Below are 18913 nucleotides of genomic sequence, written 5' to 3' on the forward strand. Positions count from 1 at the left end.
AACAAATCATAAAAAATAATTAAATTAACTTCATAGAATAAAATATATTTGGAATCTTTTAGTAAGTAATTCTCACAAAGGGCATACAATTAAGTTATATTTGATCATTAAAAGACAACAACAACAAAAAAAATAAAAAATAACAACTTCTGTTTTGGGCAGACAGCTCAGTAGTAAGAACAATAAATGATCTTTCAGAAGACCCAAGTTCAATTCCCAGGACCAAGATGGCAGCTCACAAATATCTGTAACAGAAAGCCCAATGGAGCTGATGTCCTATTGTGGACTCTGAGGGAACTGCATGCATATGATATACAGACATACATATAGGCAAAATACCTATATGCATAAAATAAAAATAAAGGCTGCATGTACAGAAACATCACAAGGACATTTGCTCAACTATGTTCACAGAAGCATTACTCACAAAAGCCAGAACCTGAAAACAACCTAAATGCCCCTCAACCAAAGAATGGATAAGGAAAATGTGCTACAGTTACACAGTGGAGTACTACACAGCAGTAAAAAACAATGACATCTTGAAATTCATGTGGTAAGTCCTTCTGTATAGGTATTGCTTTTATTGGTTGATGAATAAAATTGCTTTGGTCTACGGCAGGGCAGAATATAGCCAGGTTGGAAGAGATATAGAGAGAGTAAGAGGACACACCTGAAACTTACCCAGACCACAGCCTCGTGGCGATACAGAATAATAAAAATGGGCTAATTTATGATATAAGAGTTAGCCAGAGATATGTTTAAGCTATTGGCCAAGCAGTGTTGTAATTAATATAGTTTCTGTGTGATTATTCAGGTGTGGGTGGCCAGGAACGAAAGATTAGTCTCCATTTACATAAAATTTTCAGGTAAATGGATAGAACTAGATAAAACCATCCCAAGGACAGTAACCCAGACTCAGAAAGACAAATATGGCATGTACTCACTCATAAGTGGATATTAGATATCCACTTACTATTTATTATTATTATTATTATTATTATTATTATTATTATTATTATTAGCAAAGGATAACTAGCCTATATGGTCCATGACCCCAGAGAAGTTAGGTAACAAGGAGAACCCTAAGAAAGACATATATGAATCTCCCTGGAAAGGGGAAATAGATAAGATCTCCTGAGTAAATTGGAAGCATGGTGGGGGGGAGGGAGGATGGAAGGGGAAGGGAGAAGCACAGCAGGGAGGAGAACATGAGGGAACAGGATGGTTGAGATGAGGAAGGACAGAAAGTGAGAACAAGGAAAATGATATCTTGATTGAAGGAGTCATTATGGGATTAGTGAGAAACCTGGCTCTAGGGAAATTGCCAGGAATCCACAAGGATGATCCCAGCTAAGACTCTAAGCAATAGTAGAGAGGGTACCTGAACTGGCTTTCACCTGTAATCATATTGATGACTACTTTAATTGTCAACATAGAACCTACATCCAGCAACTGATGTAAGCAGGTGCAAAGATCCATAGCTAAGCCCTGGGCTGAGCTCCCAGAATCCAGTCAAAGAGAGGGAGGAGCAATAATAGGAGCAAAGAAGTCAAGACCATAATGGGGATACCCACAGAAACAGCTGACCTGAGCTAGTGGTAGCTCACTGACCCTGGACTGACAGATGGTATGGGGGGGAGCTACATAGGACCAAACTAGGCCCTCTAAATGTAGGTGACAGTGTGTGGCTGGGGCAGTCTGTGGGGCCACTACCAGTGGGACCTGGATTTATCATCAGTGCATGAACTGACTTTTTGGAAGTTCATTCTCTATGGAGGGATAGCCTGCTCAGTCTAGATACAAGGGGTAAGGCCTTGGTCCTGCCTCTATGTGATGTGCCAGACTTTGTTGACTCCCCATGGGAGCCCTTATCCTCTCCAAGGAGTAGATACAGGATGGGATGGGGGAAGGGGAAGGAGGGGAAGGAGTGGGAACTGGAATTGGTATGTAAAATGAAAGATTGTTTTAATAAATAAATAAATAATGTATTCTATTTACAAATAAATATATTTATATTGGCAAAACTTTTAAATAAAGTAAATAGGTAAATAAAAACTAGGAGAAGGTATGAGTGATAAACATAATTGACAAGATTTCATTCAGAATCTACGATGATCTACAAATCAATAATAAAAAGCCAAAAAATATAAAAGTAATAAAAATAAAACTACTTCAAAAAGAAAAACACAACTAGCTAACCAGTAAACATATAAAAAATGTTTAACAGCATTAGGCACTGGAAGAAGCAAATTCCAAACAGAATCACATACCACTGCACATTTACTAATGTGATTATGATTAACAGCAGTGACAGGAAGTGGTGGCTACTAAAAGAGGGATCCAAACCGCAATAAGTTACTGAGTATAAAGTAAGAAAGTCCCTTCTGTGAAAGTAAAGTGCGTATTTTACTCAAAATTTGGTATATTTCTATTCTATGACTCAGAAATACCATTCCCAGGTATGTAACCAAGTAAATGAAAATATGTATTTACAAAAAAAAATCCTTGTACAGGAACTATCACACCATTTTAACAAATTAACAACAGCAATAATTCAAATGAGCATTTATAAAAGATTGAACACAAATTTAATATTAAACAACAATGAACAATGTTACCTAGTAATAAATATGAGTAAACTTATGGGAAAAAATAAATGAATACACAAATAACTTGGTAACATTGAATGATTCTGTGTACATGAAGTTCTATAAATAAAAAGCAAATCTTTAGTTTAAACAAATCAGAGAAGAGAAGCTCTTTGGATTGAGGAAGGATAACAGAAAGGGATATAAGTAATAAAAACCTCTTAGAATATTAAAACATAGATTGTTTTAGATACTCATAGGGATGCAGTGATATGAGTATAAACATCAAATTGTCTATTTAATAATTATGTGTTTTATTTTTGAGTATAAATTTTGTCTAAAACCAAAATTGTAAAAAAAGAGAAGCAAAAATTGTAAAAAAAGAGAAAAATGAGAAAGACTTTTTCAGTGTTCATTCAAAAAACTCAAAAAACTCAAATTACATCATTTATTTATGAGTTGTATACTTATCAAAAATTTTAGAAGGAATACATTTTAAATGCACAGATTATTGCATATTTTGATTTATTTTTATTAGTACTGCCAAAATTTTAGTATACCTGAATAATAATGAATTACTATGCAACTTTGGCTTTTTCAAGAGATCATAATACTGAAACAGGCTACTAGTAACAAAAGAAGCCATTTTCCTTTGAATCTTTTCAAGATTTTGACATTAAATATTTAAATTAATTCTAGGAAGAGGTTTGGGAGTCTGATCTTTTGTGATCCCAGAGCTTAGCATTATGATAGATGAGTCAAGTAGCAATTAATCAAACAAACCTGTATGCAAATGTACGAGCATAGCCACAGAGTCATTTTGAAAAGGAGGCCTTGTGAACGCAAGGTTTACGCAGAAGCATCTTGCTCTAAGGACTGAAGACAAGTACACTGCTTGACAGATTAGCATTCCTCCTGGGTTATTTGTAGAAGCAGATGATATATTTTAATTAGCTATTTGTTTATTTAAAGGTAAAATGTAATATGCATCTATATACTACATTAAGATATTAAATGAAAATTTTCTCATAACAATGAAGATACTGAACAAATACCCATACAATCTGAAATTTGTCATCGGGTTTATAAAAGTGATCAAGTAGTTTCCTCACATCCCCATTATAAACTTCAGTGTTTTCCTTTTCAAAATCCCATCTTTGCAAAACAGATACTTTCAAGCCAAAGTAGTTTATAATAAAGATTCTACAGTATTTAGTCCCTTTTAGTACCAAATGTGCTCAACGTAAGTTCATAGTTCAAATCCACGTTCCATGCAGTCTGCCAGGTTACTCCTCATCTGCTGTGCTCAGAACAAGACCTGTTACGGAAGGCTTTCTTAGCCAGGCAGAGAATGCACTGGTCAGGAAAGGAAAAGTGATAAAATTAAATGTTGCTATTAAAGTAGCATTAAAAGAGAAATGTAATAAAGACAAACTGCACAATTCAGTAGTGGGCAGACACCCCCAGCAGACTAAAAGATATCAAATGACCAACGTATATGTGAAAAATTATTTAATATCATTAGTCACAAGAAATATACTATTTAAAGCCAAAAGGAAATATGATTAAATACCCATCTGAATGCAAAAATAAGATAGATAATGATATCAACTGTTAACAAACTGGTACACTAAATTTGGGACAATATTTGGCATTGCTTATTAAACCTAAACCTATACTCCCCAGTGGATCATCTCCTTTGAGTACATTATGTCTATCATGGTTAGCTGAGGAGAATGGCTTTAATTTAGTAGACACCAAGAAAAATGAAGCTTATGTCCTATATGTATAAAAATATCTACAGGTTAAAAAAGGAAATAACTTAAGACAACCACTAAATATGTAAATCAAAAAACCCACTAAATACATAAAAAATCAAAAAAGGAACAAGAAGAAGATGAAGTACTGATGAATGTTACAACACATATAAAAGACTGTAGCAGGTCATTTCTTTTTAGTTTTGCTTTATTAAATAGATGTTTTATTAATTATTTAAGAATTTTTTTATTTTTATTGAGCTTTACATTTTTCTCTGCTCCCCTCCCTACCTCTCCCATTTCATTTAATATATTTTAATCATATTTTACTCCAATCCCTCCTCCCTTTAATTCCTACCAGAGACTCCTATCTCCCTTATCCCCTTTGTGTATGGTTCCATTTTTCCTTTTATTGAAAATAGATATTTTTCTCACATAATATATCCTGACCATGGTCTCCCCTTCCTCTTCTTCTCCTAGTTTGTCTCCACATGCCCTCCCATCCAGATCCATTCCCTTTCTTTCTCGTTCTAAAAGGAGGGGCTCCTTAAGAATAAAAACAAAATAAAATGTAGTAAGACCAAACAAAAGCTAACACATTGTAGTTGAACAAAACAAACAAACATAAGAAAAAGATTCCAATATAGACATAAAAATTAAAGATCCACACATTTGCACACTGAGGAATTCCATATAAAAACACTAAGCTAGAAGCCATAAGATATATATGTGTGTGTGTGTATACACACACATATATATATACACACACACATACATATATGTGTGTATACACACACACACATATGCAGAGAACCTGGTACAGATCTGTGCAGGCACTGAGCATTCCGCCAGTCTCTGTGATAACATTGGTGTTAGAATAATCTTTTTGTAAGATGCATCTCTGTTTTACCTCACCAACAAAATGTACCTTCTGGTTGGTTTAATGAAGATTTGAGAAGCCAATAGCTGGGTAAAAAGAGGATAGGAAGAGATAGGAATTCTGAAAACGAATTTGAGAGATTCACCAGCCAGATATGGAGGAAGTTGAACTTGTGGTACTGAGGAGAGGTAATGAGCCACATAACACAATGCAGATTAACAAAAAAAGAGTTAATTAAAGTCTTTTGTTTGTTTGTTTGTTTGTTTTTGAGATAGGGTTTCTCTTTAGTTTGGAGCCTGTCTTGGAACTAGCTCTTGTAGAGCAGAGATCTGCTCACCTCTGCCTCCCAAGTGCTGGGATTAAAGGTGTGTAACACAACTGCCTGGCTAAAATTGATTTCTTTTAAATTTATGTGCATTGGTGTTTTCCCTGCATGTATATCTGTGCGAGGGTGTCACATCTTAGAGTTAGACAGTTGTGAGCTGTCTGTCACATGGGTGCTGGGAATTAAACCTAGATCTATGAATGTCTCTCTTAGGGTCCTAATTGTTTTCTAGGTTCTCTGGAATTGTGATTTGTGGGCTAGTTTTCTTTGCTTCATGTTTAAAATCCACGTATGTGTGAGTACATGTGATAATTGTTTTTCTGGGTCTGGGTTATCTCACTCAAAATGTTTTCTAGCTCCATCCATTTACCTGCAAAATTCAAGATGTCGTTTTGTTTCTGCTATGTAGTACTCTATTGTGTAAATGTACCACATTTTCCTTATCTATTCTTTATTCAAGGGGCATTAGGTTGTTTTCAGGTTCAATGCTGCCATGAATGTAGTTGAACACATGTCCTTGTGGCATGATTGAGCATTCTTTGGATATATACCCAAAAGTGGTATTACTGGGTCTTGATGAAGGTTGTTTCCTAATTTTCTGAGAACACCACACTGACATCCAAAGGGGCTCTATCAGCTTGCATTCCCACCAGCAATACAGAAGCGTTCCCTTTTCCAAACAATCTCTCCAGCATAAGTTCTCATCAGTGTTTTTGATCTTGGTCATTCTTACAGGTGTAAGATGGAATCTCGGAGTCATTTTTGATTTCCATTTCTCTGATGACTGAGGACGTTGAACATTTCCTTAAGTGTTTGTCAGTCATTTTAGATTCCTCCATTGAGAACTCTCTGTTTAGGTCTGTACTCCACTTTTTTTATTGGATTATTTGTTCTTTTGATGACTTTGATGATTATTTGTTCTTCTTGAGTTCTTTGTATATTTTGGAAATCAGGCCTCTGTGTGATGTGGGGTTAGTGAAGATCTTTTCCCATTCTGTAAGGCTGTCATTTTGTCTTGTTGACTGTGTCCTTTGCTTTACAGAAGCTTTTCAGTTTCATGCGGTCCCATTTATTAATTGTTTCTCTCAGTGTCTGTGCTGCTGGGGTTATATTTACAAGGTGGTCTCCTGTGCCAATGTGTTCAAGTATACTTCCCACTTTCTCTTCTATGAGGTTCGGTGTGGCTGGCTTTATGTTGAGGTCTTTGATCCATTTGGACTTGAGTTTTGTGCATGGTGATAGATATGGATCTATTTTCATTCTTCTACATGTTGATATCCAGTTATGCCAGCACCATTTGTTAAATATGCTTTTTTGTTTCCATCTAACATTTTTTGCTTGTCAAAAATCAGGTATACGAAGCTATGTGGATTTTTCGGGTCTTTTATTCAGTTTTATTGGTCCTCCTGTCTGTTTTTATGCCAATACCAGGATGTTTTCAGTAGCTCTGCGGTAGAGTTTGAAGTAGGGAATTGTGATGCCTCTAGAATTTCTTTTATTGCACAGGATAGTTTTGGCTATCCTTGGTATTTTGCTTTTCCATATGAAGTTGAGTACCATTCTTTCGAGGTCTGTGAAGAATTTTGCTGGGATTTTGATGGGCATTGTGTTGAATCTGTAGATAGATTTTGGTAAGATTGCCATTTTTACTGTTAATTCCACCTACCCAAGAGCATTGGAGATCTTTCCACTTTCTGGTGTCTTCTTCAATTTCTTTCTTCAAAGATTTAAAGTTCTGGTCATACAAGTCTTCTACTTGTTTGGTTAGAGTTACTCCAAGATATTTAATGCTATTTGTGGCTATTTTAAAGGGTGATGCTTCTCTGTTTTCTTTCTCAGCCCTTTTATCCTGTGTGTAGAGGAGGGCTACTGATTTCTTTTTTTGAGTTAATCTTGTGTCCCACTACATTACTGAAAGTGTTTATGCATTGTAGAAGTTCCTTAGTAGATTTTTTTTGGTTGCTTATGTAAACTATCATATCATCAGCAAATACTGAGAGTTTGGCTTCTTCTTTTCTGATTTGTGTTTCTTTGATCTTCTGTTGGTGTTTTATTTCTCTAGCTATGACCTCAAGAATTATAATGAATATAGATATGGAGAGACTGGACAACCTTGTCTTGTTCCTGAATTCAGGGGAATACTAGAGTTTCTCTCCATTTAGTTTGATGGTGGCTGTTGGCTTACTGTATATGTCCTTTATTATGCTGAGGTATGTTCCTTGTATCCCTGCTCTCTCCAGGACCTTTTTCATGAAGGGATGCTATATTTTGTCAATGTTTTTTTTGGCATCTAATAAGATGATCACATGTTTTTTTTTTTTTTCAGTTTGCTTATATGGTGGATTATGTTGACATATATTCGTATGTTGAGCCATCCCAGCATCTCTGGGATGAAGCCGACTTGATCATGGTGGATAATGGTTCTGATGAAGGACACTTGCTCTTAGCCAGGTGATGGTGGCCCACGCCTTTAATCCCAGCACTCTGGAGGCAGGGGCAAGTGGATCTCTGTAAATTTGAGGCCAGCCTGGTCTACAAGAGCTAGTTCCAGGACAGGTCACAAAGCTACAGAGACACTCTGTCTTGAAAAAAAGAAGTACTTGCTCTAGTAGAGAAGTTGTCAGCACACACACACATGGGTCACAACCACTGTACCTCAAGTTTAGGGACTCTTATGCCCCCTCCTGGCCTCTTCAGGCACCATCCACTCACATTATACACAGATAAACATGTATGTAAAGCACTCTTACACTAAAAATATTCTTAAAAATTAAAATAACAAATCTAATGAATTTTAACTATATTCAATGACTCATCGTTTTCACTCCTAGGTATTTTCCCTAAGGACAGAAATATAGATACAGGTAATATTTTAGCTACAATTTTTTTCCAGTTTGTCAAAGCAGAAGACTATGGTTAGTCTTCCAGTTATAGGTCAGTTAATCAAATCTTAACACTCACATTATGAAATTATGCTATGTACAAATTATAAAGTCTAATTGAAAAACAATGATAGAAAGCAGTTGTTCAATATGTATTGCAAAGCATATGCATGTGATTATTTCTAAGAGAATGAGTTTATAGGGATTTTTCTCCTTTGTGTTTATCTGTATTTTCTACACTTTGTTATACTTTTTAAAAGTTTCTATTTAACAATAGAATATTTATATGAAGGAAAATGAAAAGAAACTATAATTGATAAAATGGTAACATATTGGAAGGAAAAACAGAAAGACAGAAAAATTTACTGTATGATATATAGGAAAACAAATTAACAAAATAATAAAATAATAAGATTTTTTACAATCACTATAATTAAGAATGTTTAATGTTTCCTATTTTCTGTGAAGTTCTAAATATTTTAATTTGTTTTCTTTCCAGTATGACTTTCTGATTATTTAGCACACCATTATTTTGCATATTTTATAACTGTACGTTATGTTAATTATAAAGAACAGAAAATGAAGACAAAAGAGAGCTTTTAATACTCCGTTATCTGATTATTTTCTTTGCTAAATGGAAATTAACTTTGATATCACTGTTCAAGATTGTGGATTTGCTATTCAAGTGGATTAGGCTGTGCTACATAATCTCAACCTGTCTGTGACCTTAGATCACACAAAATTCCAAGAGAGAAATTGGTAATTGGCCAATGACTGCTTTAGTATAGAGCTTTGAAATTTAAAATATATGTCATTATATTAACTTCTCAGGCTTAGATTTCTGTTCTTGTTATATAAAGAGAAATTTGCAAATTTTAAATTATTCATATATTTCCCCTAGATATGTTCACTTTGTTACTTCTCTATCTTCCTTGCTAGCTATGTGATAACATTCAGGATTTATTCTTCTATAAATCTATATAACCTTACACAAGAACAACTTTGGAATATATTGGCTTCTACATTATATACATGCATGTAATGCATGCATGTATGAGCATATGTACATGTGGGTGCATCACCTGCATAAGTGCTGTATGCATGTGTGAGCATATGCACATGTGGGTGAATTACCTGCATATGTGCTGCATGCTTGTGTGAGCATATGTACATGTGGATACATAACCTGAATGGGAAGCCAGAGATAGATGCTTTACTACCTAATGTTTTTGAGGCAGGGTCTCCACTGACCCTGAAATTCACTGTTTTGGCTAGAGTGGCTGGCCAGCGTCCCAGGATGTGTCTCCCTATGCCCCACAACACATGAGTTCCTGAGAGCTGTGATCCCATCTGGCTTCTAAAAACAACAACAACAACAACAACAACAACAAAACATGGGTACTGGGGATCCAAACCAAAGTCTTCAGGCCATACAGCCAGCACTTCACTCACTGAGCCGTCTCCCCAACCTCACTGACATTATTTCTAATGTTTTCTCTAGATTATCACAGCCTGACACTATAGCACTTTAAGCCAATTGATAAACTAAGAATTATCAAACACAGATCCACCAATTTTAATCAATGAGATCTTACTTTCAGGAAAAATCTCTCTCACTAGTTGCCTTCCTTAATACTTACCATTCCCTTCCCTCTTTTCACAAGAAAGACCTGATGGCTAATGGCAATAGGCACTGGCTCTTCCCCATTATGTCTATGGCTTCTTGTAATTACCTACAGAAGCTACACAAATGCTGAGAAAGGAAATCAGACAATACCTAATTTTACAAAACAAATTCAATTCTTTAATTCTCAAGTGGGCATTTAGCTTTGCCTAGAAAACCTGTGTTTTTGTATTATGCTCATTACATACCAAAAAACTATTCCCTATTGACTTTATAAATCTCAATTAATTAATCTAACATCATCACTAAGAAAAGGATAGACACCTCAATTGTCTACTAAAATTATGAACTTGACAACACTGGGTTTTTTTTTTGCACTTCAGTTACAATAAAAGTAACTTCCTTGATTCCTAACAGTCAAAACTCTTCATGTGATTTTTTTTCTATATTATGTCTATTTTCCATCTACGTTTATAGCAACACTCACTACTGCAATTCTCTCCCTTAAAACAAATCTGCTCACTTCCCCTTTCTCCTATCTCTCATTAGAAAGTAAATACTCTCCTAAGACATTACATAAACATTTCTACTCAACAGTAATCTTCCTCATGTATTACAGGGAGGGAAAGCATTGTGTATCTCCACTGCATTTCCCCCCTCATTTTCCATTTTCCTATTTAACCACACTATTTGCCTGTGTCTTGAACTAAATCTTATAGAAGCCTTCAACATCACTCACATGGCTGATTCTTTTTCCTGCTTTACCCTCCTATGCCTTACAGGAAAACAACCATCTCGTTTCACTTTCTTGAGTCTCCCTTGCACTCTCTTTAGCTTACTTCACTCGGCATTCTGTGTCTATGTTCCTACTCTGCCAACTGCTAGCACATGCTACAGACATTGGTCATGGACTCTGTTCTTCCTCTAGATTTTTGTAGTGTTACAGATCTAATTCACGATATGCTGATGACTCAATAGCCAAGTCCTTGGTCCTTATTTTTATCAATTTTTATCAATATTACTTTCCCTTACTAAATATTTTTATCCTCGCCCAAAATATCTTTCATCACAACACAAATATCATCAGTGTTTAAGCCCAAATAATGGAGGTCAGCCATGTCCTTTTGTTCTCTATTGCTCAAATCCAAACTATCTTCAAAGTTCTATTCATATTGTTTTCAAAATCTTTCCCAACTGGGTTACCTTCTCTCGATCTGGTCTTGTTCCTCTAAGCAAGATATTAGTGTTATCTTTCATGAGACTAGTCTGATGCTTTTTTTCCTGTTAATACCTTCTAACTTACATGCTGGTTCTCCCGCTAATGAAGGCCAGCTTACAGCACAGTTCAGATTTGTGGTTACCTCACCACCCGCCAATAAAATCCTCTTCTAATATTTCACTTGAATAAGAATTTGGTATTTTCATCAACAACTTAAACATATTAGCTTTTTCTTCACAGGGTAATGTTGATTTCTTCCTTTCTGAAGGAATGTTATCTCTACAGTTCTTTACATGGCCAAATTTTTTTTCTTTTCAAATTTTAGTTCATCTTTTTACCTTAACAGAGTCCCGCTTTGATCACTCCATTAATTCTACCACCAACCACTGCTGTGGAATATTATTTTAAGTAGGTAAAGATGTGTTACATTTGTTAATGCTCTACTTATTTAACAACGTAAGGATGTGTGTTATTTATATGAAGATGTGCTGCATTTGTTTCACCTTGCCTGCTTAAGGCACTAATAGGTCTAATAAAGAGTTGAACCTCCAATAGCTAGGTAGAGAAAGAATAGGTGTGGTTGCTGGGAAGAAAGAATAAATAAGGAATAAGAAAAGAAAAAAGAAGACAAGGAGAAAGAGAAGGACAAGCCCAGGGCCAGCCAGGCAGCTGCCAGTCAGCCAGATACAAGAAGCAGTGAAAATAAAATATACAGGAGGAAGAAAGGAAAAAACCCCGAGGCAAAAGGCAAAGAGAAATGGATTAACTTAAGGTAAAAGAGCTAGCCAGAATGATCTTAAGCTAGGATGTGCATTCAAGGTTAATAGACATCTCTGCCATGACTTGGGAGCTGGGTAGTGGTCCAAAAGAAAGCCTGGTATAAACCTCAGTCTTTTCCATTACTTTTGTTTTAATTACACCACTACCTGAAAATACTTTTATTTGTTTACTCATTTCCTATATTTCGTTACAAAATTATAAGTTCTACAAGAGACAGAAACATTTATCTTTTGATGATTATGACCATGGGATTATTGCCGAAATCCAGCACAAGGCATATAATCGTCACTGAGTAGAACATGAACAGATGGAAAATATTTCATCATTTTTATTTATTACACTTTGAAACAGATAAAAAAACTGTACATTAATCATCAGTCAAATAAAGCTAATAAGTTCAACAATTCAGTAAATATATATTTAGTACCTATAATATCATAGGACTATCAAAAACAGAATACACAAAACCAGTTTCAATCTCCATAGTAGAAAATATGAGAGCCATAAAGAAAAACTAATAAAACATTATGGCAAGTTCTGTAACAGGATACAAAGTAAAGTGCAGGAAGGAAGGACGGTCATCAATATTGCCTCATGAGAGAAGTATCCATGCACAAAATATTTAGATTGGGTCTTACAATACAGGGTTGAAGGAAGACTGGTCAGAGAAAGAATGCTCCAGTGACAGGAATAACTATGCTTCAAGTCAAAACAGATTTACAAAACAGCAGGTCAGTGTGTTTTTCTGTTGATCAAATGTCTCCCTAGAGTTTTGATTTCATTTCTGTGTTGGATTTGCTAGGCTGAAGCTTGGTGTTTCGTATGGGCTTGTGGCTTATAGAGAGACAGAAATCTGGTTATGAACTGCTTAGCTGAATGTCTTTAATTATCCTGATGATTACCCCCTAGTTTCTTTTCGCCTTCTGTATCTCTTGATTCTAGGCACAAAGAAGATGTCATCTGTAGTATTTGTTTTAGCCTAGGCAAAATGAGGTCACTGAATTACAAAAAAGGCATCATTACAGTCAATACAAATATGGCATTAAATTATTTAGAAATATTTTAGACACTAGATAACCTAGAGTCAGGGAAAAACCAAATACTATTTCTATGTTACAAAAAACAAAACTAATAAAACCCCCAAAGCCAAGTATCAATAAAATGACTCCTAATGCCATTCTGTTATACTCAAATATCAGTGCCTTGTTTAGTCATCATCTGAGACTAACCTAAAACTAACCTAATTTTTCTAGATCCCCAAGGAAAAAATAAGTCCCTGCTACTAAAGCTAAAAGTCCCCATCAGATCCTATGATCCTGTTATTGCTTATTGATAGCTAGCATAGACCCAACTGTGTCTCCTACCACACTACTAAGGAAATCATCATTATAATGGATATTTGAAAACATATGAAATAATTTATCTGTGAAATCTTGAAATGTATACTAGTACCAATGGCTAGGCATACAGATAAAAAAGGTAAAGGACTAAACTGAAAATTAGACTCCTTAGTTTAGTAATTTAAGTTTAGTTTTTCTCCAGGGCCCTACAAAATTCAAAAGTATTTAATTATGTGAAAATTCTTCTACTTAACCACCTGAATGCCCTATTATTTTGGTTTGATTGTTTAGTTATGGGCCAAATGTGTCTTCTAAAGGAAATTTAGTCTTCAGTGTGGCATTGTTAGGGTGGGAATAACTTCTGAGAGATGAAGCCAAATGAAAGGTTGTTAAGCTCACTTCAAGACCTATTTGAAAGAGATTAACTACTGTGGCACACGCAGTTGCTTCTGTGATAGGCAGTTATTTTAGAAAGGGCAAAGCTAGCACAGGAATCTCGCAAACTGACTGTCTAACCATGTGATCTCTTCTACAACACACTTCTATTACACAAAAGATGAGGCCATCCAACTTTGAATTTGCAGTCTACAAAAACTGTATGTTAAACAGAACTCTCCTTATTAAGTACCCAGCCTCACACATTTTGTTACAGCAACAGGAAACGGTCTAGAGCATGGGGAATGATGAAGCGAAAGGTTCAACAAGTCATCTGGAGAAATGCAAGTTTCACCACTATCTTTTAACTCCAGATATTTCTGCAATTTATTTTACATACAAGCATGAACTGACCAAATGAGAAAGAGGAAAGAAGGAAGGGTTTGTGTGTAGGATGTCTTGTTGATCAAATAAAATGCTAATTATAAATAATTTATTCTTTCAAAGAATGAAAGTTTTTCTGTACTCAGTTTGAGATCAAAGAGATATGGGAAAATTTTCTTATAAATAAAAGTACAGTATAAATAACTAATTTTGATTGGAAATATAAATTAGCAAATGTATCTAATTATCACTGAATATGATAATTTTCAGTATTTATAGGAAGGATACTAAAATTTTCCTAGAATTATGCAGAATGTTTGGAAAATGTATCATTATTTAAAAAGCTTTAAAAGCAAACTGATATCAATTTGGTACTCTTCCCAAAACTCAACATCTAACCTAATCTCGTCAAAAATGCCAAAAAATGTAGAAATATTTTATAGAACACACATATAAACCTCCCAGATAGCAGAAAGATCAGGAGTGCATCACAGAGCAGAGGAGACTGGGCAGAAACAATAAATGCAATCCGATGCCAAGGACAGATTCTGCAGCAATAAGAAGACATTGATAAAAACTGATGAAGTCTGCATGGCATGGATTGGAGCTACTGTATCCATGGTGCTTTATTTCTTCATTAATAGTACTTTTATTAATTCTTTGAGAATTTCACTCTAGACATTTTGATTATATTAAACTCCGCAACTCCTCACATATACCATTCTGAACCCTTACTTCTTACCAACCAAATTTTGAGATTCCCCGCCCCCACCATGAAGTCAAGTTTGTGTTGCCCAATTACTTTGCGATTTCAGCCCATCAACATGCCTAAGATTAACTTTAAAAGTGACAGCGTAAGTTAGTGAGGATGGAAAGGAAACAATCATCCACTATTGGTCAGACTGCAGACTTGTATCACAATGAAAATCAGTGTGGCTGTTCCTCAGGAGGATGGGAATCTACCTTAAGATCCAGCTATTCGACTCTTGCACATATACCCCAAAATGCTTCATCCTACCACAGGGATACTTGTTTAAACATGTGCATTGTTCTTATATTCATAATAGCCCAGAATTGGAAACAACCTAGATATCCCTCAACAGATGAAAAGATAAAGAAAATGTGGTACATTTACACAATGGAATATTATTAAGTATTAAAAAATGAAATCATGAAAGTCTTAGGTAATGGATGGAACTAAAGAAAAAAATCATCCTGAGAGAAGTAACTCACACCCAGAAAGAAAAATATCGTATTCACTTATATGTGGATATTAGCTGTTGAATCAAAGATTAACAAGCTACAATACATAGAACCACAGAGGGTAGGTATAGAGTAAGGGAATGGGGGGATAGAATAGTTATGGATGGACTAGATGAAGGGGACTGGAATAAAAGGTCAAGTGGGGACAGCGAGGGAAGACAATGATGGAGGGAATATAGAGAGAGTCACCTAAAATTAAGGGTCATTTGAGGGGCAGTATGGAAACCTAGTACAAGTAGAAACTTTCTAAAATATACACATATATGAAAATAATCTAAATGAAATTGCTAAATAATGGGGGAGACAAGAGCCTCGATTGGAAATCTCTTGCCACCCAATAATGTTTCCAGTATTGGGAATGGTTACATCTAATTGATACGATGGCTGACGGATGTAATGGGGAATCCCCAAACAACTCAGACTGTTACCAAGGCTGGTTGCTCTCCACAGACAGTAAGGCCTTATTGATGAAGACGATGCCTACACAATTCATGGAACATGGATGAGTCAAGCTGTTGCCTACCCAAAGTATTTACCCCTATGGGCGGGCTAGCGTTTTGGGTACCAGAAGGTACTCTGAACACTACCAAAGGAGAAATGTAAACCCCAATCCAGCTAAAAACTCTCTGATTAACAATGGTGTCCTGCTTCAATATATGCTGGCACAAAGTTTGTGGGAGTAACAAACCAATATCTTATTTGACTGGAGGCCCACTTAATGAGATTGGACCCATTCCTGACATTGCACTGGTGAGCAAGAATATGAGACTAGGTAGCCCTGGGACCTAGAGGAAAACCAAATATTACCTTTTACTAAAGGAACATAGCAGGAAGATGACTCCTAATGACTACCATAGTCATAGATCATTGCCTTGCTTAGGCATCATCAGAGAATCTTCCTGCAGTAGATGGAAATGAAAACAAAGACCCACAATATGCAGAGAGTAAGTGACCTTAAACACACAGTTCTAAGAAGGTATCTCCATTAAATTCATGCCCTCAGGCTTCAGAGAACTATTTGGAAGTGGAAGTGAAAGGGTCTTAAAGGCCATAGAAGATGGAGGACACTATGGGAAAAAAAAAAACCTTCTAAAGGCAACAGGACTGGCACACATGTGAACTCACAGAGAACGAGGCAGCATACACAGGGCCTGCATGGGTCTACACAGATGAAGTCCTAGAGCTGAAGAGAAGCGGACGCATGCCCCCATCGCTAACCCAGAAGCTCTCTCTAATCGTTAACCACTTGCAAATGAAAATTTAGTTTGACCCAAGGAGGTCTCACTGGGGAGACTCTTTCTTTCTTTTTCTTCTTAATTTTATCTTTAAAATTTTTATATTATTTTTTAACTCTCAGGTCCATTGCTTATACATTTTGGATCCCAGTTTTGTGTTCTTATGGGATTCTTAAGTGTGCATGAATGAGTAGGAGGTGTAGGAGGTCCTTCTGTCTATGTGGTGCTTTTATTGGTTAATGAATAAAGAAACTGCCTTGGCCTATTGATATGGCAGAGTAGAATTAGGCAGGGAAAACTGAGCTGAATGCTGGGCGAAAGAAGGCAGTCAGAGAAGCCAAGCAGCTCCACCAGAGCCAGATGCCATACTGAGCTTTACCTGGTAAGCCACAGCCATGCGGCAATACACGGATTAATAGAAATGGGTTAAATTAAGATGTGAGAGTTAGCCAATAAGAAACTAGAGTAATAGGCCAAGCAGTGATTTAATTAATACAGTTTCTGTGTAGTTATTTCGGGTCTGAGTGGCTGGAATGAGCAAGCAGCCTTCTACAACAAGTAGGTCTCAGCATTTATCTGTTTCTTGTGCCTTTTCTTGGACTCTTCTGTTTGTTTTGTCCTATACTGAAGTGTTTCTTTTTATTTTATTGTATCATATTATTTTATTATTATCTCTTACATGTCTGTTTTCTCATGAGACAGATGATGGATCCAAATGGAAGAGGAGGTAGGAAAGACCTGTGAGGAACACATAACTTCTTGGATAGTCTTGTAAAACTCAAAGTTTTATAATTGAAAGTAGAAATTATTTTCAAGATATTACTCTTCACTTGGACTGGATTGTAGATATCAAACAATTAAAATGCTGTAATTTTGTAGTTTTTCTCCCCTTTGGTTTTTTGTTTTTGTTTTTGAGACAGGAATTCTCTGTGTAACACTCCTTGCTGTCCTAGATCTCACTCTGTAGACAAGGCTAACTTCAAACTCACAAACGTAAGCTATTTCCTGATATATCACTACAAAGGACAAGGAGCTGAGAAAATGGTAGGTTAGTGCTCAATTCTAAACAAGTTACTATGCCATCTTGATGTGGCTCAGGGCACACTGTGGAACATGGAACACAAAGATCTTAAGAGTCAGACACCAAGAAGGGCTGTGAAATATCTTCTTGGTAAGACACAGCTGCTCTGATCAGAAACCCACAGCAGATGTGGATGACTGCATTCTCCTCTCTCTCTCTCTCTCTCTCTCTCTCTCTCTCTCTCTCTCTCTCTCTCTCTCTCTCTCTCTCTCTCTCTCTCTCTCTCTCTCTGTCTCTCTCTCTCCCTCCCTCTCTACCTCCCTTCCTCCCTCCCTCCCTCCCTCCCTCTCTCCCTTCCTCCCTCCTTGCCTCTCTCTGTCTGTCTCTTTCACACACACGCACACATGCAATGTGAATTTAGGAAAGTAACTGGTAGCAGATGGTGTAAACAAGGATGGGAGAGAGATAGGAGTAGCTGAGGGTGACAGTAAACAGAATACATTATACACATGTGTGAAATGGTTAAATAACAAAACTAGTTGATAAAAGAGAAGAGAACTGAGGTTATATGAAAGTTGGTGATAATTATGATGAGCAAAGGAAGCTAAGATAGGTAAGGTAAGAGGCAGACATGGCGAATCTGAGACTTAAAAAAGTAGGCAAGATCCATTGAAACAGGTACTAGTGAATTTGAGAACTTGATTGATTCAAATTCCAGAGTAAATGAGCTAAGAAAGTTGGAGGCCATAAATGGAGATGCTTGAATTAGAGAATTGTTAACAATGAAGAAGAGGATATGACCACAAAGTTAATGGCATAAAAAGTACACAGCACACAGTAGGCACAGGAAATGAGAGCTGGTATACTGGCAGGAGAGGAAAGAAGAAAGAAACAGTGAAATCAATTCTGAAAATGTCACAAAGCAAGGGATGTAACAACACATATGTGTCAACTGAAGCCACAGCATATATGAGCAGTGTCATCTTGTGCATGACCTCAAAGTTGTGCTTGGGAAGGACAGGAGGACAAAACCAAATTATACTAAGGAGGAATTAGCCTGCAGGCCCAGTGGTCTCACTGTTTAGGAGGAGAACTGGAAACCCGGTAAGAGGACTGTGATAGACCCAGAAATCTCAGAGGAGAAACCAGAGTTGAATTAATGCCTATTTTTTGATCCAAAATGTATTTACACAGGTTCTGGGAATAAAAACTGAAAACAAAACAAAAGCAACCCAGAAAA

General features: G+C 36.2%; 1 protein-coding gene across 1 annotated transcript in view; it reads right to left on the reverse strand.

Annotated features, from left to right (window-relative positions):
* Window positions 1–18913, reverse strand: part of Mipol1 (mirror-image polydactyly 1) — a 204244-nt gene that overhangs the window by 102767 nt on the left and 82564 nt on the right.

Source organism: Arvicola amphibius, chromosome 7 (genome assembly GCF_903992535.2).
Source record: "Arvicola amphibius chromosome 7, mArvAmp1.2, whole genome shotgun sequence".
NCBI classification, from domain to species: Eukaryota; Metazoa; Chordata; class Mammalia; order Rodentia; family Cricetidae; genus Arvicola; species Arvicola amphibius.